This window comes from Kogia breviceps, chromosome 8, assembly GCF_026419965.1.
Source record: "Kogia breviceps isolate mKogBre1 chromosome 8, mKogBre1 haplotype 1, whole genome shotgun sequence".
Lineage (NCBI taxonomy): Eukaryota > Metazoa > Chordata > Mammalia > Artiodactyla > Physeteridae > Kogia > Kogia breviceps.
Genome location: NC_081317.1, coordinates 66,494,546 through 66,521,407, shown reverse-complemented (window position 1 = coordinate 66,521,407; position 26,862 = coordinate 66,494,546). Strand labels below are relative to the sequence as shown.

Below are 26,862 nucleotides of genomic sequence, written 5' to 3'. Positions count from 1 at the left end.
CCATTTACTGCACACAGCTCAACTCCAAATCAGCACGAATCGTCTAGCTTCTTGCCTACTTGCCTTCTTCCTTCACTGCTTTATTTCAAGAGGATATACAGCCCTCTTCTTTCATTCCTCACAAACACAACACTTAGCTTGTAACAGATAATTGCTCAGGCTTAGGGATAATGAAAGTGTTGCATGTGACATGATTCTGATGTGAATTGGAAGTATAAAAACACAAAACATAAAATCCATAATTGTTGGATTAATTTAAGATAGAAATGGGGAGAAGACAGAAAGCAGTGAATCTTAGTTGACAGGATTGTAATTATTGGCTTTTTACACGCTATTAAAACCTGCTAAAACCTCACCCATTCAGCTCTCCCTTCTACAGCAATTTGGTTCTCTGCCAAACTTTCAGTAATAAATAGAGCCTGCAAGCTCTCTGAACAGAGAACTGCAGCTTTTCGGGGGAGAAATCAAAATAAGATCACAAGGTAAGAATGAAACCAATATTCTGGTAGATTTTTAGTCATGTCTTGCAAAGTGAGATCTTGAGAACCATAGAGAAATGGTTTTATTTCTATAAAATAAAGGATTAGGTTGATTTATTATTACTGCCAATAGAAGTAAAAGTTGATGGTAATAGTTGCTACTAACTTCAAATTCCATTTTGCTTTCCTTTGAGTGATTTATAAAATTATTAATAAATTGCTAAAATAAATTGTTTTTATAGTACTGTTCCCTTTCCCCACCACAAACCTTCATAAAGCAAGTTGATAATTCTATTTCCTACTCCTGAAATGCTTTTCCAAGACAAACATACTCACAATTGTTTACAAGCAGTTTTCAAGAAAGAAGGACAAATATAAGAACTTAAAGGTGCCATTACCTCAAAAGATTCTGCTCAAAAATAATTTGTGAAAAAATAAGGAATTGACATTCTAAATGAGTAAATTTAAAAGCTCATTCGTGTTGCTACTATTCTTCATTTAGAGTGAAAATTGTTTTTGTTCTCTTTAATTCTTGCTGTCTTTCACTTTCCTCTGACTTATCTTTCCCTGCATGAATACTTGCCTCCAGACTATTTTAATTTAAAAAATGGCACAAAGTCCTAAGTATTGTGGCTGCACACTAGTTGATTCTAGAAGGTCTTCAGAGACTTGAGAGTGGAGTATCTAGGACTAGGTGTGGCTGGATATTCTTGATGCTCACTCACTCCTCAGCATTGTGCTTCTTCAGCTTGAATCATCCCTTTATGTCACTGTATGCATCCCTGTATGTCATCCTATGCTGTTCCCTACATCCCTACCTACTGCTTCTCACATTTGTCTTTTGAATACTTAGTGCTCTTCTTCTAATTTCGACCCTGAAAAGGCATAGCTCTGTGTTCAGAAAACTTCAAAATCCTCTGTCTCTTAAAGTTTAGGGTGGGTGTTTGAGCTGAATTACATGGCTGGGTAGTGTCCTTAAATTGTAAAGAACTCTCACAGCCATCACTCTCTGCATTTCACGTTTTCTTCTCCATGCTTCTCTGAAAGGATCCTGGATTTCCTACCAATATTTGACTGGTGGCTGCATAATTCATTTTCTCAGCAATGTATTGACCTAGATGTTTTTCTGTTTTCCATCACTGTTTAACTTACAATATCTAAGGCAAGAACGTACCTCTTTTCCTTTCCCATTTATAGACCGGGAAGAATCCTGAGGGGAACTTGCACTTAGGGGTTGAGATAGGTCTAAAAAGTAAGGGAAACAATTGAGAAATGGGAGCTGCCTCTTCTGGCCAGAGTCTGTAAACAGCTTTCAACCAACTTCAGGGAATGTATCTGAGTTTCAGCTGTAAAAAGTTCTGCTCCATGGAGGAATTAAGTCATTACAGGGAAATACTGTGGGAGGTGAGGAGGGGGATTGGGGTGCAGCATTGAGGGAAGAAAAAAATAAACACCAAGAATTGTTTATGCGAGTAAATCTGACAGCATGAGGTCTGTCTTGGAGATATGAGTGCAAAGTTAAACCATTACACGGAAGTACTGCAGAAGGGGCAGTGCTGGGGGAAGAGAAATATATACATCAGGGAATGTTTATGCCAGTAAATCTGATAGCATGAGGTCTTTTTTGGAGATGTGAGTGTAACTGCGCCGAAATCAATGTATCTTTCATTCAACAAGTTGCAATTTTGCCAAACATGGTGGGAATCAAGTGATAGAATTCTCTTATATCTCAACTTGCAGCAGGGACATTTAGAAACATTAAGACCAAAAATAATCTCCTTGAACAGCAGAAAGAAATCTTAATTCCATTTTAAAAAAAATGATGCTTGGTTCAAGGACTTTAGGAAATCCTGGTAGAACATCTAATCTCTTTTCAATTTCCCTGTGGTTTCTCTGGTGCTTATATCTGTACACAAAAGGAACCTTTAAGGGTACACAGCCTTAGAGGACAGGCAAAGTTCATTTTTGGAGGTGTTAAAGGGGGGAATAAAGAGTTTGGGGCACTTCTTCCCTGTAGCAGACTCCTGGCACATGTTCACATGCTATCCTTGTTATTGTTGGTAAATCATGCTATATCTGTGAAGGTTTTTGATTTTTTTGTTTTGTTTTGTTTTTTGCTTTAAGTGAAGAGTGCAGTATAGCATAATAGTAAAAAACACAGATTTTTAGAGTAAGATAGGCCTCAACTCCATTATCTGTCATTGATTAGCTGTATGATTTTGGATCTTAACTTTCCTAAGCCTGAATTTTTTTTCTCTTGTGTAAAATGTAAAACAAAAACAAAACAATAATAAAACACTGTACCCTAGAGAGGTGATGAGATGCTTATGAAGGTAAAGCAAGACAGAAACAGTCATGAAAGGTAACTGTTAATGAGCACTGAAATTTTACTAAATGTGAGACATTCATTCCACATTCTCCCATTAATCTTCACAGTACTTCTGTGAAATAAATATTATCTTCTCCATTTATAAAATTAAGCAGGTGAGATTTAGAAAGATCTTACTAACCCAACATGACACAACCAGCAAATTTCAGGACAGCAATTAAAACCCAGAGTTAAGTTCTGTGAAGGAGAAAGACCCAAGAGGGAAAATGGATTCCAAATGACTTAATTTAATGCATCTCTAATCCTCTTTGTGAAGCCATTTTCTATTCAAATTTTCCATAATTTTCAAACAAAAATTTTAGTGAGATAACATTAAAACCTTTCACCTGTTTTCTTTAGGGCTACATTCATTACCATCTGAGGGAAAGGGTTCTTGTCAGCCACTGTTCTCTCATGTGACTTTCTTTTGTTATTCCCACTGGTAATGCCAGAACCAACAGTATCCATCTATAAACTTGGTTTTACTTTTAACCAGCATACCAGTCTACACCTAGTTCCCCTTCACTTTGAACAGCTCATAAATTGGATGATCATCACAATTTTCCCCAGCAGTGCTAATGAATCTGAGACCTTTTGCAATTGTAAGAATGTTCTGCTCATTACTTCTCTGGGATTTCCTAGCAAAGATTAGATATTTTCTTAAAGAGTTGGACAGAACTTCATAGTTTTGCATGTCTGCTGTGTTCAAATCTCAACCACTCTAACTTCTTAGCCCTAACTTCTTAGGCTGCTGGCTCCTCATTTGCAGTTGTTTAAGAAATGCTATTTAAGTAGTTTACATTTTCTTTTAAAAGAGGAAATGATATGACTTTTCCCCACGTTCTTTCATTTTGGGGCTTGTTAAACCCAAACATGATCTTTCCTCTAACCTGAATTTATTAGTTCCAAAATTTTTCCTACCTAAGGTTTTATTTTTCCATTATCTTTTATACATATATTATATATTAGTTGTCCACACTCTTTAGCAATCCTGTTTCAACAATACTTTATCAGTAGTCAGCATGATTGCTTCATGCAGGTAAATTAGTAGTAGTATTATTGTTTCCTTGAGTAAATATTTATTTTTTTCTAGTCATTTTTAAGAGTTTGAGCCACAGACCTAGGTGCCAACATTCATTCTAGTGTAATTCAGTGGCTATCTTTAGCTTCCTTTTTTTTCTTCATTATGACTTGTATAAGATCCATATTACCTCAATGTATCATGCAGGGACTAGTAACCTCAAGGGTTGTAGTTCACTGCTAGGTCCAGATAACTTCTGTACTTATTACATGCAACACCTCTTCTTGGCAAAGAAAGGGACACCAGTTATATTCTTTTGCTCTGCATCATTAGGCATACCAAGAAAGAGGTCATATCTGTCCAGAGGAGGAAAATAATTAGGTCTTATCTTGGAGAAGAGAAGGGTCTAGTCTTTTCACTTCAGTAGTTTTCACTTTAAACCCGGCTACCAGGTAAGCAAGACTGAGCTTACTTGGATTCCCATGTAAGGATGATGAAGTCAGCAATCTGGGAAACTGCTACAGCCCATGAAGTAGGCAGCGTGGTGGGAGACAAAGGCTTGTCACGCCATGGTGGACAAGTTTCCACACCTCTGAGTTGTATTTCTGATCATTGCACAAGATAGCTCTGTTGAAACTTTTATGGGAATTAAATATCCAGGGTATGGACTGTGGCTTAGCTTATTCAGGTCAATGTCCAGGAACTCCCACATCTGTGAGTAGGAAGCTTCTATACTCTTGACTTTTAAATGTCTTCTAATAATCAAATTTAATATCTAATACACAATGCAGTATATCACTGGGTGGCCATTTGGTTGTGAAAGAAAATCTCATGGTCTGTCCAGGGATGATGTTCAAAACATTTAACAGCTGGCATGGCATAGCAGAGATAAGTGAGAAAGGAACTTGCCACGTGGAGCATGCCAGCTGAATACAAACATTGGAAGGGACTCTCTTTGTGGCTTTGGCCTCTATCAACTAATGTGGGATAATGTGTTAGTGAAGGAGCTGTGGAATAGCTAAAGTTTTACAGAACTTTTAACAATCTGGCCAGTGTTTCTGTTACCATTCGATAGACAAATCCCAAATATAGGAGAAAAATCCTATAAAAGTTATGCTGGCAATATCTTTAGTCTTTGTGTAAGGAAATACTTTCATGTATTATGAGAATATGTTTACAATTAACTTCTGAATGAAGGTAATGTAAAATAATATCTTAATCTGAAAACAGTTTTTAGTGCTTTTCTCTTTTGAGCATCATTATGGACTCATGATTTTTGGTGATGTGTAATTAACTCGTTTTCAGACTTGTTTTGATTAGCTATAATTTTTTGTTGTCTTGAGTCACTGGTCACAATTTAGCACACAGAAGCCCCTTCATGGTGGCGCTTTTTTTTTTTTTTTTTTTTTTTTTTTTTGCTGTACGCGGGCCTCTCACTGTTGTGGTCTCTCCCATTGCAGAGCACAGGCTCCGGACGCGCAGGCTCAGCGGCCATGGCTCACGGGCCCAGCCGCTCCGCGGCACGTGGGATCTTCCCGGACGGGGGCACGAACCCGTGGTCCCCTGCATCAGCAGGCGGACTCTCAACCACTGCGCCAACAGGGAAGCCCCGGTAGTGCTTTTTTAAAAGCTACCTCGAACTTTAAAATATGCATCACTGCTTTCAGGCAACAAGTTATTCAGGCTCACCCTGCATTTCTTCTATCTGAAACATTAAATCAGTCATTCTTCAAAGTGCCCTACTTTCTTCAGAGGAGAACATTATTAGGCTACCAAAATCTGGGCCCTGGGATATACATTGGATTATATCATCTTAATACTGAAATTAAAGCAGTTCACTTAAAATCATGAGTTCATATTTGTATTATCACTGGAGTTCTATGATATACATCAAAATACTTCTTACAATTATTTTTAATATTTTATTTTGTTATGAGTATATAAACATTTGTTTGATTTACACTTTGGTCCAATTGTTTAAGTTCTTTTTGACTTTGAAAATGTTGATGTGTTATTAACTGACAGTTTTTAAAATTTGGTTGCTGCATTAGTTACTGGAGGATATGGAAACCTGCTTAACAGTTCACTTTATAAATAGGATGTTAACTGAAGTTCGATCTTCAATGTCTTTACAAGTCATTTCATTTGGTCACTGTGTGTCCACCCACAATGACTTAATGCATGATTGTATGTATATGATTTTCATAATCAATTTTATACACAAATTAATATATATATAAATTTTTGGTGAACAAATCCTACTGCTGTTTTACAAGAAGAAAATAGCAATAAAAGTACTATATTGGCAATCTGTAAAATTAATAGTAAAACTAGTAATAATAGTACCACTATTGGCAATCTGAATTTTTTTTTAAAAGAACATCTCAAATAGTTACTTATAAATTTCAAAATCTTTTCCTGATATAAAATTTTTCAGTTTATCCATAAATAAATAAATAAATAAATAAATCCAAAAATAAAATATTTTTATTGATTTTAAAATATCAATTTATGTATTCATATTATTATACTAAAATTTTGCTTAAAATATATCATTATTTAAATATTAAAATGTTTAAACTAGCTGCTATGGAACACAGTATGAAGGTTCCTCAAAAAATTAAAAATAGAACCACCATATGATCTAGCAATCCCACTTTTCTGTATGTATCCAAAAGAATCGAAAACAGGATGTTGAAGAGATATTTACACACCTATGTTCATTGTAGTATTATTCAAAATATCTAAGCGGTGGAATCAATCCAAATGTCCACTAATGAATGGATAAAGAAAATATAGTATATACATACAATGGAATATTATTCAGCCTTAAAAAAGGAGGAAATCCTGTCACAACAGGGATGAACCTTGAGGACATCATGCTAAGTGAAATAAGCCAGACACAAATACTGTATACTATATGATCCTACTTATAGGAGTTATTAAAGTAGTCAAACACAAGAAACAGAATGGAATGGTGTTGCCATGGGCTTTGGGAAGGGGGAAATGGTGAGTTGTTGTATGATGGATATAGTTTTAGTTTTGCAAGATGAAAAAGTTCTAGAGATCTGTTGTATAACAATGTGAATGTAGTTAACACTACTGAAGTGTACACTTAAAAATGGTTAAGAGGGTAAGTTTTATATTATCTAATTTTTACAATTAAAAATGTTTAAAAAGAAGGGCTTTGAGCAGGGGGTGGGGGAGAATGTTTAAACAACCCAACTGTATTTAGAGATATTATTGTCAATGTCCAGAATACATTAGTTGTTAGCCATTTCTTTTTAGGATTTAGAAAAAGCCAATGTAGATCACATTTAAACAAAAAATAGGTAAAGATAATTTGTATCACTTGATATGCTTTAGCTGCAATAAAAGAATAACAAATTGAATATGGCTCAAATTATAAGGACACTTACTGCTCACTTAACAAGAAGTTCTGAAGTTGGCAGCCCCAGAGTTGGTGCAAAGAATCAAGGACATTACCAAAAGACTCAGGCTCTTCTTACCCTTCTGCTCTACCACTCTCAGACTGTCCATGATCTCTCCCTTCATGGGAGAAGATGGCTGGCCCAGCTTTGAACATCACATCCTCACAGAGGCCAACTGAGTGGAAGTCAAACAGCACTTACTTCTAAGGAGAGAAAATTTCCCAGAAGTCCCAGACACACCTCTCCTTTGTCTCAGTGGTAAGATCTGTGTCACATGCCTATACCTAGACCTGTTATTGGCAGATGGAGACAGTATTGCCATGAATGGCTTAGGTTTCTGCATATCTAAATTTCTTCTTTGGGGAAAGAAAAGAGATTTGCCAGCTAAGAAACAATATTCACGCTAGGTAAACTCTCAACATCCCCTCATTCCTGCAGAACTCCAACCATTTTTAGTTTTTCAGGACTTCTTGCCCATCGCTGAGAAGGGCAGCTAAATTCTTTTCAAAGTCATCCTGAGGATTCTGCCTTAGTCTGAAAAAACACCTCAAAAATTGTCTTTAATCTGATTTTCAGTTCTTTCAGGACAGAAAACTAAGTCTTTAATCAGACATATCAGAAGCACTTCTTCCATACTAAGGGAAGAGAGGAATGTGTCCATTTCCCGTTTGACCATTTTCTAGTCAGCTCAATTCATTCTTAAATACAGATGCTGATGCTCCTTTAATTTTTTTTTTTTTTAGCCATGAAATAGATTGCTTACTTAATTCTGTCAATGAGTCTCTTTGACCACCACACTTGAGAAAGTAGAATCCATATATTTTGGAATTCACTGACAGTCTCTATTTCCTTTAACTTAAAAAATTCATTAACATATACACACAGAAAATTGCACAAATCATGTGAACCAACCTATGCAACCATAAAAAGAAACAGAAGAGTAAAGAGCTCCAGAATCTTCCTCCTGCCCTCTTGTCACTTCTCTCTACCTCAAGAAAAGCCATTACTAGGTTTTCTAATATCATATATTCAATTTGCCTTTGGGGGTTTTGACCTATTTATAAATAAATTCATACATTCTATATCTTTCTGTGTCTAGCCTCATTCATTCAAGATTATGTTTGTGAGATGCCTCTGTGTTGTTGCACCTTGAAGTAGCTTGTTTACTCTCATTACTGGTTAGAATTCCTCTAAATGAACGTGCCACAATTTATCCATTATAATGTAGTGGGACATCTGCATTGTTTGCTGCTTGGAGTTATGTGACTAGGACTGCTAGGAACATTCCCCTACATATCTTTTGGCAAATATTTTTATGCCTTTTTGTTGGATATATACCTTCAAGTAGACTTGTTAGGCCAAATGTATGTATATGTTCAGCTTTAGTGGATATTACCACCTTATTTTCCAAAGTGGTTGTAGCAATTTACACACTCATCAGCCATGTATAAGAATTCCAGTTGTCTCAAATCCTTGCAAATACCTGTTATTTCCTGTCTTCCTCATTTTAGCCATTCTGATAGATAGGCATTGTGGTTCTCCTTCAACTTTAATGCATGCATTTTATTTACTTTTCCTAGAAATATATTGTTTCAGTCTGGGGCAACTAGACTTAAGTTAGCTAACAAACACATTTCAGAAAAAGATGTCTTCCCTAGGATTGTAGTTTTGGAGTTGAGGTATGCCTCTGTTGTGTACCAACTGCAAAGCAACATTAATTAGAAAAGAAAACATTAAGAAAATAAACCATCATATTATATTTGGTTTTCAGAAAAAAAGTCAGGAATCACTTTTTTAAAATGTTACACTATAGTAGAAAAGAAGAATTATTCTCTTAACCCCATGATCACAAATGGAGTTTTTATAGACTTTGAATACAACATACTTTAAGGAAATTTAGTCAAGTTATTATTGAATCATTATGATCTAATAATAATCCACCCTCAATGTTTTATTAAATAAAACATTGTCCAAATGACATACAATTAAACAAAGTATCTACTTTATGTAATTTATCACAAGCATTTGATAAACCAGGTAATATAGAGGTTCTACATGTGACATCAAAGCACTAAAGGCTGACTGACTGACTGGTTTGGGTTTATTTTTAAGCACAAGGACAATTCTTATCTTCTGGTTGGGTGTCAGAAGCCTTAAGTTCAAACAAAGCAAAGGGTATTTTTAGAGCTTATATTTAGTCTTCATAATATAACTAGCAAGCACTAACTAGTAGTTGACTTCCATTCTTAAAGAGGAAACTTTTTTCTTAAATGTTTTTATTTTTAAAGCAGGTCTGGTACATTACCTTCTACCAATGCAAAGTTTTACTGCTTTGGGCTGCCTTCTCTTGGTCCTAAATTTTATTTTATTTTATTTTTTTGTTGTTTGGCTTTACAGCTGCTGTGGAAGTGCAGAGGCTTAACCACTGAACTGCCAGGGAAGTTTCTCTTGGTCCTAAATTTTAGGCATTAGAGTCCTTATTTCCCCATTACCATAAACATCTGGCTAACCCTTTCGGAAGCTCCTCTTGTTATTCCTCAGTTTTTCAAATCTGCCTTCAAATGAAGCCTACTAGCCTCCAGGATCAAGTCCAGAAATATCTAGTGGCATCCCTATGCACTGGGAATGGAAGTTAGATATACTTTCACTGGCTTTAAATATATATATATACATATATATATATATATATATATATATATATATATATAGTATCTGGAATAAACTCTTCTTATCAATGTTTTACGTAGTTAAGAAATGTACCATACCCAAATCAGTCTGCTTCTTTAGAAATTTAAAGATATATATTGCATTCTACTTTGAAGATGCACTTTAAAATCTTAAGCTTTTCCTGTCTAAAATCTGATGTTTCCTCTTAAAAAACAAACAGCAAGTCACCTGCCAGAATTTTGGATGCTGCCCAAAGAACCATATCCTTGTTAGGAATTGGAATTGTACAAATATTAAACCACTCTAGACTGGAATCTGGGCACTATTTCCAGAGTCAAAGCTGACATTAATGGGCAAGTTTTCATCTTTGGTTAAGCAATCTGTTTTGGTTGTATTGCTGCCAATTCCAGATGCTCTCACGCTTCTTGGTATGTATTTGTGGAGAACAGGCAAGATCCAGAAATAATTCTTCCAAACAAACATACACATAGATGCAATTACTATCTTTTTAATGAATAAACAGGGATGATAGAGTTTGATATAGCTTCATTGCCTACCATTGCAAGTTGTTTTCCTTTGTGGATCTAGGTATAAACTTTTTAGAAAGCAAAACAAGGCAGGTCTAAAACAACGAACTGAAAAAAAACAGATTGGATTTTTATCTTCAGTTTTGAGTGCTGATTTTATGACCTAGTGACTCAGGTATATTCACATGCTGTGGCTTGGCACCTGCTTTTACCGTGTCTATTTCTCAGCAAAGCCTTTATCCAGACTGAGATTTTGCCCCCACTCCTTGTTCCCCTGCCACCTTCTATGGAATGCTGTGCCAGAAATATTTTCTGTGATTCAGTTTTAATCACATCTTCTAAAACCTTTCTCACTCTTCCCTCACATTGTCTTACAAGCTAGAAGGAAACAAATCAAGGCTGCATGCCCTTATCCCCATCCAAAAAAGTGAGCAGTTTCATTGGTTCCTAGAGACGGGACATTACACTGTGGAAGAAGGTATTCAAACATTTATTAAATTCCATACTTGAGACAAAAGGACAGCATCAAAATTTTCCCTGATAAAATGGAACAGTTCCCTGTATTTTCTTCACACTTTGTTTTTCTTTGCTGTTGTTGCTTAAAATTTTAAGGAAACATTAGCAGGTTATAGAGGAAAGAGCAGTCATAGCTACTGCTCTGTGAGTTGGGGACCTAAGTTCTGGTCCTGGTCCTCCACCATGTACTCACTCACTAGCTGTGTGACCTTAAGTAAGACCTGCTTTGAGTGTCACTTCCCTCATCTGTAAAATAAGGAGTTTTAGGTCAGCCCTGCAGTTTTTAATGGTACTCAGTGGATGGCAAATGTGCTTTAGTGGTTCTACAAATATCTGATGCTAATTTCACAGGTTCTGGGGCTACTCTAAGACTAAACACCGATCCATAAACCCAATCAAAATTTCCTTTCGGGCTTCCCTGGTGGCGCAGTGGTTGAGAGTCTGCCTGCCGATGCCGGGGATACAGGTTTGTGCCCCAGTCCAGGAAGATCCCACATGCCGCGGAGCGGCTAGGCCCGTGAGCCATGGCCGCTGAGCCTGCGCGTCCGGAGCCTGTGCTCCGCAACGGGAGAGGCCACAACAGTGAGAGGCCCGTGTACCGCAAAAAGATAATAATAAAAAAAAATTAAAATTTCCTTTCTGCTCATCCAAATAGTTTCATTGTCTTCAGTGACTGACATTACAATCTTCTCTCTTTTTAAAAATGTTCTGCAGTTTCATAATTAATATATCAAGATGTAGATTTTTTTCTTTTTTTTTAAAGCCTACTTGGGATTCATTGGGATTTTTAGAACTGAGGATTGGGGTCTTTCAATAATTCTGGAAAGTTCTCAGACTTTATATCTTCAAATATTGCTCCTTTCCTATTCTATCTCCTTCTAAAATTCCAAATAGATACACCTTAGACTGTCTCATTCTGTCCTTGAAGTCTCTTACCCCCTTTTTAAATATTTTTCATCTTTTAAAAAAAATAATAATTTTTTTAAAGTCTTTATTGAATTTGTTACAATATTGCTTCTGTTTTATGTTTTGGTTTTTTGGCCGCGAGGCATGTGGGATCTTAGCTCCTGAACAGGGATCTAACCCGCAACCCCTGCGTTGGAAGGCAAAGTCTGGACCGCCAGGGAAGTCCCTATTTTCCATCTTTAAGTGTTCCTGGATTGTATTCCAAGGAATATCTTCAGATATATTTTCTAGTTCACTGACTCTCTTCATATGTGTCTAATCTGTTTAATCAATCCATGGAGCTTTAATTTCAACAATATATTTTTCATTTCTAGATATTCTATTTGGATCTTTTTCAAGTCCATTTGTTCTTTGTTCATGATTTCAATCTTTTTAGAACTCTACCTAAACATATTAAAATTAGTTGTTTAAAAAAAGAATCAGTTGTTTTATATGTCATTTCTGATTGTTCTAATACATGAAGCCTTTGCAGGTTGGTTTCTGCTGTCTGTTCCCTCCATGGGCTCTCACCATGATGCCTAGTATTCTTGTTTGCTTTATAAATCTTGACTGCAAATTACTCATTCATCCTGCAAATTTTTCTCTGTGAACATTCTGTGGCTTGAGTTGCAGCTGGTAAAATTCATCAAGATAAGATTTGAGTTTTCCTTTCCAATATGCCTTGGGATACTACCAACCTAGAACCATTTTATGTCTAATTCTCTATTTCAGGCTTTTGGAGGCACACAGGTAGTAAGTGTGAATACAGGCTGCAAACCCCTGTGGGGGCTGACTTTTCATGAGGAGATAAATACTCAGAGCAGTGGTTTCCCTTCCCTCGGACAAACAAGCTTCCTAGCTATCCCCTTCTGCAGGTGGGGTTTATTTATCTCAATCAGCTTTAACCCGTGAGTGTAGCCCTTTGGATATCCAGGTTTGTGCAGCAATTCCCTATTAGAATCCCCATCTTAGGCACATCCTGGGCTTTATTTCCTGGCCCCTGCACTTCGTGTATTGTCTGCTCTCTCTAGCATTTAGCAGACAACTTTAGAAAAAAGCCAGGCTTGCATGCCTACTATACATTCTTTACTTTCATGCCAGCTCAACGATAAATTTGAAAAAACTTTTAAAAATATTTCTTACAGCATTATAGTTGTTTTGTCAGGTGGATTGGCCATGGTAACTAATCCACTGTTATGTCAGAAACAGAAGTCTCTGATTAACTTATAATGAACAAATATTATAAATTTAATATAAACCAGTTATATTAATAAATTAACAAATTCCTGATTTTCTCTTTTTTGTCTCTTCAGGGTTCTATTCAATATTCCTTTTTCAGAAAAGGATTCTACTTCTTAAAAAGTTTTGAAAATTTCCTCTTCCACCCACAAACTGTAATGATTATAATGATTTCTCCTTATGATGTTGCTAAATCTATTCACTAGCTAGACCACCACTGATGGCGTATGAACTGAGTCTCAGTTTCACTCTCCCTTACAAGGTCAAATAATCCAGGTGGCATGTCATATTTTCAAACTTTTAATTTTGTTTTCTTAGTAGGGAAACCTTTTTGACCTAGAAAACTTTAAGCAGAAGCCCAGTATGGAAAAGAGGTTTCTGCTCTGGGCTCAGGAATAGGGAAGAAGATCCAAAAGCCAACAGATTTGAATTTCTCCACCCCTTTTCTGGAGTACCTCATGAATTCTAAAAGTGTTTGCTTGAGGTTTTAGGCTACAGGACCTTACACAAGTTCTTTGATCTCTCTGTACTTCAGTTTCCTCATCTGTAAAATAGGGGAGATAATAGTACCCCCTGATAAAAGTGCTATGATGATTGAATGAGTTATATATATAAAGCATTTAGTACAGTACAGTATTGACACAGAGTGAACACTATATAATGGTTAATTTTTTAAAATACAGAACTTTTAACTCTTCTAAAATCCTATTGAATTTTTCATACTCCTTTGATTTTTTACAAAATTCATAATTTGTATATTACTTGTCCAGTTTTACTTAAAAAGAATTTTCAAAGTAAAAGAAAAAAGTGATCTCAACTTTAAACTTCAGAGTCAAACTAAAACCAAAGACCTATTTATTTGTTGTTTCATTCCCATACATTGCTTTCTTCTAGCACTTAGGGCTCTCTGAATCCATAAAAACAAAAACAAATCTACACTACAGACTCTATAGACTTCCCTTTTCACTTTAAGTTTTCTCTAAGACAAAACATACCCAAGTCCATCATGTACCTTGATCTCAGATCCACCTCTAGCCAAGATATGACATCTAGGTTACTTAATGCTCCCTTGTCCACCTGTCTCATCCTGTCTGCTATAAGGTTAGTGAAAAGAGAGGAGAAGGGCACAGGGCTGAGGCAGAGCTTGTGCATTTCTCTGAGGATGGCATCATTTGGGTGGTCAAGGGGCTGGTGTGGCTGCTGGTATAGAACCAAGCCTAGGGAGAGGGGAAAGAAGGGGCTGAACCAGGAACCTGTATAGGAGCACAGGAAAGAGAGTCAAAAGGATAAGAAGACACTGGCTTTCAAGAACCCTCTTTATTTTTGAGATAGGAGACTGTGACCTGGAGAGCTGAAAAGCCCTGTGGGGAGAGAGCAAATACTGGGTCTAAGCTTGAGAATGGGAGGTCATTCTACCTCTGCTTCTTCAAAAATTACTAAAGACTTGGTCCAATACACAGCTGGGTCTCCAAAGTATGTGACGCATAGGGAGGGGCAACCAAGGGGAATAAAACAACACATTGAACTGAATAATTCAAAATGTTGATCACACTAAAACCACAGGACCAGAGGCCAAACATAATGTCAGCTTCTTTAAATGCTTCAGAAAAAGCATTGACCCAAGAACAAGAAGACCTGGGTTCTATTAGGCTGAGCCATGTCATTTTTGTAGGTCAAAATTCAGTAGTGCCTATTTCACACTGCTCAACCCACAGTTCCAGTTCCACCACTCTGTGGATCTTTGGGATTTGGACAGGGCTTCCATATATGTCCAGCTGGTGATGCCTGCCTTGTCTAGCTTGTAGGGTTTTTGCAAGGACAGATCCAAATTACACAACATTTATTGAGTGCCTGCTTATGGGTAGCTGCTTGGAAAACAAAAGATGACTAAGGTATAACGCTGGTTCCCAAGGAACTAGCAGTCTAGTGGAGGAGACAGGGAAACAAATAAAGTTGGATATGATAAGCAAATAAGGGAGGAAGCAATAAATTGTGCTGATTGGGAGACAAAGGAATTTGAATTGAGCTATAAGGGTTAAATAGAAGTTTCCCAGGTAAAGGGGAAGAGGCAACTTTAGCAAGAGGAACAAGGCATGGAGGTGTGAAAGTACATGGTAGCTTGAGGAACGGTAAATAGTCCAGTGGCTCTAAAATGCACAGGGCATGGAGGAAGGGGCTGTGTGAGGCTAGAAAGTTTGAAGGGCAGGTCGTACCAGTGTATAAAAATGATTAGATAAGACTGCATCCAGGAAAACCGTAAGAAAGCATAGAAGTGTTTTACAAATACTGTGTTATTTACCTTAAAGACATAAAAGAAAGTTTCCCTAAAAACTCATACCATCCTTCCCCTCCTCTAACAAAAGGTTTGGCTTGAGTCATTTGCCAGATATCTTAATAGAGTATTTCCTCTCCCTAAGAGGTATGTAGAAACTTTCAGAGCAGTGGTGAGTGGCGGACAGGAAGTAATTCAGTTTGAGTGCTGTCTCATGGTTCCCCAAACTCAACCTCCCTTTCTTCGACATCACTTATTCTGATCTCCCCCAAGAAAGAAGTGAAGCCACCACAAACAAGGGAGTAGAGGGTCAGTGTGAGCACACTCCTCTCTTTTACCTTCTTCCTCAGCTTCCCTGCAAAATCTCTCAAAATTAAGTCATACAGTGTTGCCAAGCTTAGCCACAATCCCCATTTTTTCTTCCTCCTACAAGCCAGGACAAGTTTTGGGATGCTGACTTCTTTCAGTAATTTTCTGGTACCCAACAATGGGTCGTGTAATCCCACCACACCCTCAGAGATCCTCTGCACAAACAAGAACATGCAATCTTGATGAGACAGTGAATGGAATTAAAGGCCCAGGAATTTAATTCTACCTCATTCTACCAAAGGCTTCCATGGAATAAGAGAAAGAACCAGATGGACTTGATTTCAGATTCTGGCTTTGTTACTTATTAGCTATGTGGCTTTTCCAAGATACTTAATCTCTCTGAGCTTCCATTTCCTCACTTCTAAAATGGAGGCAATCATATTCAAATACTAGTGTCATGGTGACAATTATAAATAATGTATGTAAAACATCTGACCCACGGAAGATGGCCAAGATACTGTAACTGTTATAACCATTAGCATTATCGCCACAAGAGTTTGCCCTAATGCAGACTCCCTCATTCCTACACTCTTACTGCCCCTCCATCTGTTCCTAAAATGGCAGCCAGAGCACTCTTTTAAAAACTAAGTCATATTCCATATTACTTAAAACCCTTCTTTGGTTTCCCATTGTACTTTGTTTTGTTGTTTTGTTTTGTTAATCTTTATTGGAGTATAATTGCTTTACAATGTTGTGTTATTTTCTGCTGTACAACAAAGTGAATCAGCTACATGTATACATATATTCCCACAACCCCTCCTCTTGAGCCTCCCTCCCACCCTCCCTATCCCAGCCCTCTACGTCGTCACAAAGCATCGAGTTGGTTTCCCTGTGCTATGCAGCAGCTTCCCACTAGCCATCCATTTTGCATTTGGTACTGTATATATGTCAGTGCTGCTCTCTCACTTCTTCTCAGCTTCCCCCCTCCCCCTCTGTTTCCTCAAGTCCATTCTCTACATCTGCATCTTTATTCCTGCCCTGCCACTAGGTTCATCAGTACCACTAGTTCATCAGTTTTTTTTTTAGATTCCATATATGTGCATTAGCATATGGTATTTTTCTCTTTCTGACTTACTTCACTCTGTATGACAGACTCTAGGTCCGTCCACCTCGTTCAAATAACTCAATTTCGTTCTTTATTTACGGCTGAGTAATATTCCATTGTATATATGTGCCACATCTTCTTTATCCATTCATCTGTCGATGGGCATTTAGGTTGCTTCCATGTCCTGGTTATTGTAAATAGTGGTGCAATGAATATCGTGGTATATGTATCTTTTTGAATTATGGTTTTCTCAGGGTATATGCCCAGTAGTGGGATTGCTGGGTCATATGGTAGTTCTATTTTTAGTTTTTTAAGGAAACTCCATACTGTTCTCCATAGTGGCTGCATCAATTTACATTCCCACCAACAGTGCAGGAGGGTTCCCTTTTCTCCACACCCTCTCCAGCATTTATTGTTTCTAGGTTTTTTGATAATGGCCATTCTGACTGGTGTGAGATGATACCTCATTGTGGCTTTGATTTGCATTTCCCTAATGATTAGTGATGTTGAGCATCTTTTCATGTGTTTGTTGGCAGTCTGTATGTCTACCTTGGAGAAATGTCTATTTAGGTCTTCCACCCATTTGGGGATTGGGTTTTTTTGTTTTTTGTTTTTTTTTTTGATACTGAGCTGCATGAGCTGCTTGTATATTTTGGAGATTAATCCTTTGTCAGTGCTTCATTTGCAAATATTCTTTCCCACTCTAAGGGTTGTCTTTTCATCTTGTTTATAGTTTCCCTTGCTGTGCAAAAGGCTTTAAGTTTCATTAGGTCCCATTTGTTTATTTTTGCTTTTATTACCATTACTCTAGGAGGTGGGTCAAAAAGGATCTTACTGTGATTTATTTCATAGAGTGTTCTGCCTATGTTTTCCTCTAAGAATTTTATAATGTCTGGACTTACATTTAGGTCTTTAATCCATTTTGAGCTTATCTTTGTGTATGGTGTGAAGTAGTGTTCTAATTTCATTCTTTTACATGTAGCTGTCCAGTTTTCCCAGCACCACTTATTGAAGAGGCTGTCTTTCTCCATTGCATATTCATGTCTCCTTTATCCAAGATAAGGTGACCATATATGCATGGGTTTATCTCTGGGCTTTCTATCCTGTTCCATTGATCTATATTTCTGTTTTTGTGCTAGTACCATACTGTCTTGATTACTGTAGCTTTGTACTATAGTCTGAAGTCAGGGAGCCTGATTCCTCCACCTCCGTTTTTCTTTCTCAAAATTGCTTTGGCTATTTGGAGTGTTTTGTGTTTCTATACAAATTGTACTATACTTTGTTCTACTTCTGTGAAAAATGCCATTGGTAATTTGATAGGGACTGCACTGAATCTGTAGATTGCTTTGGGTAGTATAGTCATTTTCACAATGCTGATTCTTCCAATCCAAAAACATGGTATATCTTTCCATCTGTTTGTATTGTCTTTGATTTCTTTCATCAGTGTCTTATAATTTTCTGCATACAGGTCTTTTGCCTCCTTAAGTAGGTTTATTCCTATATATTTTATTCTTTTTCTTCCAATGGTAAATGGGAGTGTTTCCTTAATTTTTGTTCTGATTTTTCATCATTAGTGTATAGGAATGCAAGAGATTTCTGTGCATTAATTTTGTATCCTGCTACTTTATTAAATTCACTGATTAGCTCTAGTAGTTTTCTGGTGGCATCTTTAGGATTTTCTATGTATAGTATCATGTCATCTGCACACAATGACAGTTTACTTCTTCTTTTCCAATTTAGATTCTTTTTATTTATTTTTTCTTCCCTGACTGCTATGGTTAAACCTTCCAAAATGATGTTGAATAATAGTTCTGAGAGTGGGCACCCTTGTCTTGTTCCTGATTTTGAGGAAATGGTTTCAGTGTTTCACCATTGAGAATGATGTTGGTTGTGGGTCTGTCATATATCCCTTTTATTGGCTTTTTTATTTTGATTAAAAACTCTGGAGAGTTTTAAATCATAAATGGGTGTTGAATTTTGTCAAAAGCTTTTTTCTGCAACTATTGAGATTATCATATGGTTTTTTTAAATTGTTGTTTTGGGGGTTTTTTTTGCGGCACATGGGCCTCTCACTGCTGTGGCCTCTCCCCTTGTGGAGCACAGGCTCCGGATGTGCAGGCTCAGCGGCCATGGCTCACGGGTCCAGCTGCTCTGCGGCATGTGGGATCCTCCCAGACCGGGACATGAACCCACGTCCCCTGCATCGTCAGGCAGACTCTCAACCACTGTGCCACCAGGGAAACCCTATCATATGGTTTTTATCCTTCAGTTTGTTAACATGATGTATCACATTGATTGATTTGCATATATTGAAGAATCCTTGCATTCCTGGGATAAATCCCACTTGATTGTGGTGTATGAGCCTTCTAATGTGCTGTTGGATTCTGTTTGCGAGTATTTTGTTGAGGATTTTTGCATCTATGTTCATCAGAGATATTGGCCTGCAGTTTTCTTTCTTTGTGACATCTTTGTCTGGTTTTGGTATCAGGGTGATGGTGGTCTCATAGAATGAGTTTGGGAGTGTTCCTCCCTCTGCTATATTTTGGAAGAGTTTGAGAGGATAGGTGTTAGCTCTTCTCTAAATGTTTGATAGGATTTTCCTATGAAGCCATCTGGCTCTGGGCTTTTGTTTGTTGGAAGATTTTTAATCACAGTTTCAATTGCAGTGCTTGTGATGGGTCTGTTCACATTTTCTATTTCTTCCTGGTTCAGTGTTGGCAGGTTGTGCATTTCTAAGAATTTGTCCATTTCTTCCAGGTTGTCCATTTTATTGGCATAGAGTTGCTTGTAGTAATCTCTCATGATCCTCTGTATTTCTGCGGTGTCAGTTGTTACTTCTCTTTTTTCATTTCTAATTCTGTTTATTTGAGTCTCCTCCTTTTTTTCCTGATGAGTGTGGCTGATGGTTTATCAATTTTGTTTATCTTCTCAAGGAACCAGCTTTTAGTTTTATTGATCTTTGCTATTGTTTCCTTCATTTCTTTTTCATGTATTTCTGATCTGATCTTTATAATTTCTTTCCTTGTGCTAACTTTGGGGTTTTTTTGTTTTGTTTTGTTCTTCTTCTTTCTCTAATTGCTTTAGATGTAAGGTTAGGTTGCTTATTTGAGATTTTTCTTGTTGCTTGATGTAGGATTGCATTGTTATGAACTTCACTCTTAGGACTGCTTTTGCTGCATCCCATAGATTTTTGGGTCATTGTGTTTTGATTTTCATTTGTTTCTAGGTATTTTTTGATTTCCTCTTTGACTTCTTCCATGATATCTTGGTTGTTTAGTAGCATATCGTTTAGCCTCCATGTGTTTGTATTTTTTTGCAGTCCTTTTTCTTGTAATTGATAACTAGTCTCATAGCATTTTGGTCTGAAAGGATGCTTGATATAGTTTCAATTTTCTTAAATTTACCAAGGCTTGATTTGTGACCCAAGATGTGATGTATCCTCGTAAATGTTCTGTGTGCACTTGAGAAGAAAGTGTGTTCTGTTGTTTTTGGATGCAATGTCCTATAAATATCAATTAAGTCCATCTGGTCTAATGTGTCATTTAAAGTTTGTGTTAACTTATTTATTTTCTATTTGGATGATCTGTCCATTGGTGTAAGTGGGGTGTTAAAGTCACCTACTATTATTGTGTTACTGTCAATTTCCCCTGTTATGGCTGTTAGCATTTCCCTATGTATTGAGGTGCTCCTATGTTGGGTGCATACATATTTACAATGTTATATCTTCTTCTTGGACCATTGCACTTTGAATAAAATCCAAGTTTCTTCCCCTGGCGTCCAGGGCCCAGTCCTACCTGGCTTCTGTCTACTTCCATCTCCAACCCCATTATATTATACCCTTCCCATTGCCTAATGTGCTCCAGCCACACTGGCCCTCTTAGTTCCTAAACACTACAAGTTCTGTCAGGGCCTTTAATCCCGGAGTTTTCTCTGTCCAGAAGGCATCCTCTGTCCCCTATCTGCCATATGTTCTTCACACCCTTTGGGTACAGCTTAAATGCCACATTTTCTGACTACACTACCTTAGTACCACTCTACTCCTTTATTTTCATTACCAGACTAATTCTTATTTATCATGTTCATAAATGATTTATTGGTGTGATTATTTGCTCAAAATGTATCTCGCCCAAAAATGAACAAACTCCAGGAGGGTAGGAAGAAGTCTGCTTTGTTCACTACTGTATCCCCAGCACCTAGCCCAGCACTAAACAAGTGTTTGATTTATTTTTGTTATTATGAGGCAGAACTCTGTGCAGATACAAAACCACACCACTTGTGAACTTGGGACCTTAGAGAGATTGGGATTTGCTTTGATTTATTTTTGTTATTATGAGGCAGCACTCTGTGCAGATACAAAACCACACCACTTGTGAACTTGGGACCTTAGAGAGATTGGGATTTCCCTACAATGATTACTAGTCATGTTTCTTTTCAATGTATTTAACTACTTTCTCGAATATCAAAGTTTAAACTTTCTATTTTCTATATCATCCAAATTTTCCATAATGAAAATGTATTTTTAATACAAATTTCTTGTAAACTCTGAATTTTAACAAGACTCCTCACAAGAAACCAATTTGATTAAATTAATTCATTTTAAAAGTAAAATTCACAGTAAGGAAAGAAAGACCAGCATCCAACTTAACATTCGTAAGGATATCAGTATTTTAAAAGAGGGAAACTGCTAATCAAAGAGCATTGCCAGGGGCTTCCCTGGCGGCACAGTGGTTAAGAGTCTGCCTGCCGATACAGGGGACATGGGTTCGTGCCCCGATCCGGGAAGATGCCACATGCCACAGAGCGGCTGGGCCCATGGGCCGTGGCCGCTGAGACTGCGCGTCTGTGCTCCGCAGTGGGAGAGGCCACAGCGGTGAGAGGCCCGCATACCACAAAAAAAAAAAAAAAAAAAAAATGAGCATTGCCATAAGAGAAGGTCAGTGATTCAATAAACAATTTTCTAGTTGATCAGATGTATCGATAGATGGTATGACAAAGTGAAATGAAAATTTCTGTGCAGTGTCCCATGGGTTAATGCTGATGGAATAGATAGTCCCTGGCAAGTAATGGGCAAACAGTATTTTATAAATGTAGGTTTCTGAAGTCTTCTCCAGCCAAAGAAGCAATCACACACATGGCAACTTTGGAAATGACTATACCTCATACATTTCTGTTGTTGTTGTTGTTCAGAAATTAATTACCAACTAATGAATTGCTATTTAAGATACTATTTCTTGATTAAAATCTCCTTCCAGGTTATTATTTTTATTTTTTAAAATTTAAATGTATGTCATTTCCTCTGGAATGTTCCCCTCCCAGTACATGCACACTCTTACCCTCTCCTCCCTCCTTTTTTCTTAAAAAGCTCCTTCTATTTCCTTTTATTATCTAAAATATGGCTTTCCCCTGGTGACACCTCTATTCTCAAAACCTGCTCTCTTTCACTGTGTGTCCATGTCGTATGGCCAATAAAGAAAGTGGCACATTTCTCATTTTCCACTGCCCTTGGTAATCCCAGCCATGGGCCCAACTACTTACGTTAATTTCTTTCCATTCCGGTTACCTGGGACCCCAACATCCTTTTCTGTTTGATGTTGCCTCTGCTGTCATCACCCTCAGGGACTTCAGTGCCTGTTTTAATGATTCTTTAGTCCTCTTTCACAGCTCACTCACAAAGCCTCAGCCTGATCGCCATTATTATTTTCAAAAAGTTTTTTAATTCTTCTTTTTAAAATTTATTTATTTATTTATTTTTGGCTGCATTGAGTCTTCATTGCTGCATGTGGGCTTTCTCTATTTGTGCCAAGCGGGGGCTTACTCTTCATTGTGGTGTGAAGGCTTCTCATTGTGGTGGCTTCTCTTGTTGCAGAGTGCAGGCTCTAGGTGCATGGGTTTCAGTAGTTGTGATACATGGGCTCAGTAGTTGTGGCTTGTGGGCTCTAGAGAACAGGCTCTGTAGTTATGGCTCTAGGGCTTAGTTGCTCCGCAGCATATGAGAGCTTCCCAGACGCGGGCTCAAACCCTTGTCCTCTGCATTGGTAGGCAGATTCTTAACCACTGCACCACCAGGGAAGTCCCCTGCCCGCCATTATCATCAGAACATCTCTACCTCCAAGACAGGGAAAACTGGAATTCCCCTGTTTATAAAACAACCTCCTGTTTTTCTACTTCTCCCACTCCCATTTTTAAAATCTTTTAAAAATTGTGCTAAAATATAATAACAAAATTTACCATTTTAATCATTTTTAAGTGTACATGAGGTACACTGACATTGTTGAGCAACCATCACAACAATCCAGCTCCAAAACTTTTTTCATCTTCCAAAAATGAAGCTCAATATCCATGAACAGTATCTCTCCATTCCCTGGTCAAGTCTTTCTAAGCATATTTCCCTTAATCTCTATAACTCTTCTCACAACCTACTTTATCAAGAAGATTCAGGCCATTTTACAATACCCTCAAGTTCATGTTCCTAGACCTTACACTTCACATTTTTCCTGTTCTCTCACTTTTCTTCCTCTCCTACATGAAGAAGTATATGTCTCTTCTTTTTCAAAGCTGACCCTTCCACTACTGTTCTTTCCTCCTCTATCTTCTTTGTCTCCTCTGGGACTTTATTATATCAGTTTTCTCTTTTTAATTGGCTCCTTTCTCTCTGCATTGAAACATACCTAAAAGTCTCATATTCCAATAAAAAACATCAAAAAAAGAATAACAACATATGTTAAGTTTCTACTACGTTCGAGCTACTATGCCAAGTGCTTAAAATATACTTCCTAATATAATTCTTACAAAAACCCCATGAGCCCAAAATATTATTTAAAAAAGTATTATTATGAGGAAACTGAGCCTTTAGAGAAATCAAGTAACTTGCCCAAGATCACCTGACTAGTAAGCAGCATCTTCTCCATGCTACTGTCAAGATACCATTCTCTGCTCCCCTTTCATTACTATACTTCTTGAAAAAAGTCTTTCTCCTTTCTTCTTCACACCGTGAAATGCAATGCAGTTTCCTACCATGCTTAAAGGACTGTCTCCAAGGTCTCTAATCTCCTGTTATGTCTCTGCAGTGCTCAACATCAAATGTTCCTTTTTGAGAGGATCTTCTTTCTTTCTTTTTTATTAAAGATTTCTTTTGATGTGGATCATTTTTTTTAATTGAAGTATAATTGACTGACATTATTATATTAGTTTCAGGTGTACAACAGAGTGATTTGATATTTTTGTACATTGCAAAATGATCGCCCCAATCAGTCCAGTTGTCATATCACCATACAAAGTTATTACAATATTATTGACTATATTCCCTATGCTATGACCTATTTATTTATTTATTTATTTACTTTAGCATCTTTTTTTTTTTTTTTTTTTTTTTTTTTTGCGGTATGCGGGCCTCTCACTGTTGTGGCCTCTCCCGTTGCGGAGCACAGGCTCCGGACGCACAGGCTCAGCGGCCATGGCTCACGGGCTTAGTTGCTCCGCGGCATGTGGGATCTTCCCGGACCAGGGCACGAACCCGTGTCTCCTGCATCGGCAGGCGGATTCTCAACCACTGCGCCACCAGGGAAGCCCTACTTTAGCATCTTTATTGGAGTATAATTGCTTTACAATGGTGTGTTAGTTTCAGCTTTATAACAAAGTGAATCAGTTATACCTATACATACGTCCCCATAACTCTTCCCTCTTGCATCTCCCTCCCTCCCACTCTTCCTATCCCACCCCTCTAGGTGGTCACAAACCACCGAGCTGATCTCCCTGTGCTATGCGGCTGCTTCCCACTAGCTATCTATTTTACGTTTGGTAGTGTATATATGTCCATGCCACTCTCACTTTGTCCCAGCTTACCCTTCCCTCTCCCCATATCCTCAAGTCCATTCTCTAGTAGGTCTGTGTCTTTATTCCCGTCTTACACCTAGGTTCTTCATGACCTTTTTTTTTCTTAGATTCCATATATGTGTGTTAGCATATGGTATTTGTTTTTCTTTTTCTGACTTACTTCACTCTGTATGACAGACTCCAGGTCCATCCACCTCACTACAAATAACTCAATTTTGTTTCTTTTTATGGCTGAGTAATATTCCATTGTATATATGTGCCACATCTTCTTTATCCATTCATCTGTTGATGGACACTGAGGTTGCTTCCATGTCCTGGCTACTCTAAATAGAGCTGCAATGAACATTGTGGTACATGACTCTTTTTGAATTATGGTTTTCTCAGGGTATATGCCCAGTAGTGGGATTGCTGGGTCGTATGGTACCTAACTTACTCTTTATAATAAAAGTAACAGTAGATTAAAGATTTAGGTATTAAATAGTAAAGAATAAAAGTTTTAGAAAGTGGCATAATAAATTTATTTATAATCTTGGAGAAGGGGAGGTCTTTTGAAGCAGGACACAAAATCCAGAAGTTCTAAGAAAACGTTGATTAAATTTTACCACATAATATTTGAAAACTTAAGTCAAAAAATTTTTAAATACAATGAAGAAAGTCTAAAAATAAATGGTACTGGGGATAAATTTTCACTGATAATGGTTTCATTTCTTAATTTACAAAGAGTTCATATAAATCATTAATTTACAGACACAACAAATATGTTTTTAAAAAAGATGTTCAATCTCGCTAAATAATTAAAGAAACAAAATTCAAAACCATGAGATATTTCCCACTCTTCTGAAAGGCAAACATTTTAAAGATGTTGACTCCCCATTGCTGCTAAGGCAATGGAGAAAAGGGCACTCACGTGAATTGCTGAAAAATTATAAATCAATACAAACTTTTTGAAGTCAATTGGATAATATCTATCAAAATATGAGATGCATGTACCCTTTGATCCAGCATCCTTGCTACTATGAGTTTATCTACCAATGACCTTATAAAGGCTTGCCAAGAATCATAACACACACACACACACACACACACACACACACACACACACACACAGCTGTCAGTTGCAACATTGGTGATATTAGAAAAAAAAGGGAAAAACTGGAAACAGCTAGAGTTAATCAATATAAGACTGCTTGTGGTATATTTATATGATTGAATGCTATTTGTAATGCTTCCTGTAAAAAAAATTATTTTGACATGTGGAAATGTTTATGATGTAAGTTAATTGTGTAATGGAAAAGGCAGCTTACAAAATAACATTTGCAGTATGATTCTACTTTTTGAAAAAATAGATGTGCATAGTATATCTGCATTGAAAAAAGAATGTCAGGATCTACAATATACATGGTTTCCTGTCACTTACACATGTTCTAAGTGCACGTACATCATTTTTATAACCAGAAAAGAATTACTTAAAAAGTTTTTAACTTTCTGTAGAAAAGAAAAATGCAATTAAATGATTAACTCTTTGGCTGTTCCCAGTTTTTCCCTTTTCTTTTTTTTCTAATATTACCAATGTTGCAAGATCCTTTTTGACCTATCTCCTAGAGAAATGGAAATAAAAACAAAAATAAACAAATGGGATTTAATGAAACTTAAAAGCTTTTGCACAGCAAAGGATACCATAAACAAGACCAAAAGACAATCCTCAGAATGGGAGAAAATATTTGCAAATGAAGCAACTGACAAAGGATTAATATCCAAAATTTATAAGCAACTCAGGCAGCTCAATAACAAAAAAAAAACAACCCAATCCAAAAATGGGCAGAAGACCTAAATAGACATTTCTCCAAAGAAGATATACTGATTGCCAACAAACACATGAAAGAATGCTCAACATCATTAATCATTAGAGAAATGCAAATCAAAACTACAATGAGATATCATCTCACACCGGTCAGATTGGCCATCATCAAAAACTCTAGAAACAATAAATGCTGGAGAGGGTGTGGAGAAAAGGGAACCCTCTTGCACTGCTGGTGGGAATGTAAATTGATACAGCCACTATGGAGAACAGTATGGAGGTTCCTTAAAAAACTACAAATAGATCTACCATATGACCCAGCAATCCCACTACTGGGCATATACCCTGAGAA

The 26,862-nt window shown here is 37.2% G+C and overlaps 1 protein-coding gene across 2 annotated transcripts in view; it reads left to right on the top strand.

The window, feature by feature from the left end:
- The first annotated feature begins 410 nt into the window (after nt 1-410).
- The window catches only part of IL33 (interleukin 33), a 47,487-nt gene continuing 21,035 nt past the window's right edge, over nt 411-26,862 (top strand). The window contains exon 1 of one of the 2 annotated variants that reach the window (XM_059071922.2): nt 411-482. The gene's annotated coding sequence lies outside the window, so the exon portion shown is untranslated. The remainder of the gene's footprint in view (nt 483-26,862) is intronic. The other variant, XM_067041577.1, reaches the window with a different exon arrangement.